At 46.1% G+C, this 2,152-nt stretch overlaps 1 protein-coding gene across 1 annotated transcript in view; it reads right to left on the minus strand.

Annotated features, from left to right (window-relative positions):
• LOC310948836 (5-hydroxyisourate hydrolase-like) overlaps nt 1–1,198 on the minus strand; it is a 3,798-nt gene extending 2,600 nt beyond the window's left edge. The window contains exon 1 of the mRNA XM_083916094.1: nt 1,164–1,198. The gene's annotated coding sequence lies outside the window, so the exon portion shown is untranslated. The remainder of the gene's footprint in view (nt 1–1,163) is intronic.
• Nucleotides 1,199–2,152: the final 954 nt, after the last annotated feature.

Consider the following 2,152-nt stretch of genomic DNA (forward strand, 5'->3'; position numbering starts at 1 on the left):
ATCACTCTGACCCCCCTGCTTTAAACTATCAGTCGTGCAGCAGGTTAAAGCTTTGTGCTTCTGAGGTAAACAACAGACCAGTCCAAGGTCTTTTTTTTAGCCTTTTGACCCAGACTCTCCCTCTGTTTTCCACCAACATCTCATGATCCCCCGCAATTAGAGTCGTCCAGCTGTCATGTGATGTTATTTTCGAGTATAGAGTCAGCAAGCGAGGAATCTCTGTGCGTCTGCGACTTGCCTAACTCGGGAAAAGTCCGTCCGATTTTCTTCAAACTTGGTGGGTGTATTTAAAGAGGCGTGAGGACGTGCAGTGTCCAATTCGGTGTCATTCGTCCGGATGGCTGCGCTATAATCTATGATTTCACCCGTATCTTTTGAACGTTTTTACGCCATTTTCTGTCGAAATCTGTTTTTTCGCGACTCTTCCGACAAATTTGGAGCAATCGTCACCAACTGTGGTGCAAAATCTCTCTGGACAAAGGCAGGAAAAGTAACTTCCTCAGATTTCTGATTTCCATTCCAGTTTGTCACAGCTGGTCCTCAAAGTCTGTTTAAAAGCTGTGGGCGGGGCTTATATTACAAAACTCGTCACATCTCCTGAACGCTTTGAGCTGTTGGCGCCACATTTGGTGGACATGTGGACACATGATGTCTGAGTGGACATGACACATTTGGTACAACTTGGTCAATAGGGGGCGCTGTAGCTGCATCATCTGACTGTAAAGGAGGGAACATGTGTGCGTATGAATGTTTTGATCTGTGACATCTCTAGAACCGTTCATCCAGTCAACTCTGCAAGCAGCACCGTCAAAGGTCGAACAATGGGCCAGCTCTGAACAGGCACGCACGGCACTACTATCAACATATTTAAATGAATATACAACATTTAATGCATTAAGAGACCACAAGAGGGGTCCCAAAGCCAAAGGTTGAGAAACACTGAGCTGGTCCCTGTGCAGGAAAATGAGAAGAACATCCACATGAGCAAAATCTGCCTAAAACAATGGCAGCAAATGCTTTAACTCCACTTCCTAGAGTCAACTACAGCACACTTATGCACTGGTGATGTTTTGTAACTGTAAGGAAATGAAAGTGCAGCAGCGTGACACCTGGAAACGTGCGTCTCTGTGAGTTTCAGTGTAGTTTGTTGAGAGAAGCCTTACCTCTGTGTGAGCATGCCTCCCTCTCTGCTGCAGCGAGTTCATTCAGCTCCTAAAGAACCAGTCCAACCAGTCGTGCTACAGCTGCACTCTTACCCAGCATGCACTGCACAAACAGAGCGAGGTCAAAGGTTGTCCCGGCTCTTAATGAATCAATAACTCCAGCGGAGCGAGTCAACAACATGTGACCCAGTGTTTGGTGGGATTAAACTGTTCATACGTGATAAAACTGGACTGATATAATTAAAACACTGACAGTATCATAAATATATATATATATATTATATATAATGTTACCTACAGCCTGAACAGACAGTCTGTCTTTGGGACTGTTTTGCTTCCTTATGATGTCGTCTTTTAAACTGCTGGAAAAAACATTTAGTTTGACTACATTTTGCCCTTTTTTGTCTGTAGATTTCTCTTAAATTCACCACTTTTTAACATCAGATAATGAGCCTGTGAATCTTCTCATTTGTCCAGGTCGTCGTTATCCTCAAAGCAGTTTCAGTTAAAAGCAAACCATCTAACCTCAAAGAACAACTGTTCACAAATGGCCTCTTGGAACTCCAACGACGGTCTTTTAGGGTGCACTCACACTGTCCTCCCGCACCGCGACCCGGGCTTTAGGGTACTTGTCCCCCCTCCCTCTCCCCCCGCGCCCCAGCCCCGTTTGTACTCACACTACCTGGGCCTCGGAGAATGCTTCTTGCTGCCTATACGTCATCACGCCGTAACACGTCACACGCATTGATGACGTCATGGCGATGCGTGGCTTTGTTTCCAGATCTTTCCGTAGACCTCGGAGTTTTTGTGCGTCTTGTCGACTGTTTTTGAATCTTTTCATCGACCAAATCTGCAGTAAACACTCCACCTCCGCATCACACCAACGTGAACCTTTCACCGCCATTGTTGTAAATGTCCGCGCATGGTCCCTCCTTCCTTTTGCTACTTCCCAACAGGCGCACATACGCTACCGCCGTAGGGCTCGTGCT

Source organism: Echiichthys vipera, assembly GCF_963691815.1.
Source record: "Echiichthys vipera genome assembly, chromosome: 7".
Taxonomy (NCBI): Eukaryota; Metazoa; Chordata; class Actinopteri; order Perciformes; family Trachinidae; genus Echiichthys; species Echiichthys vipera.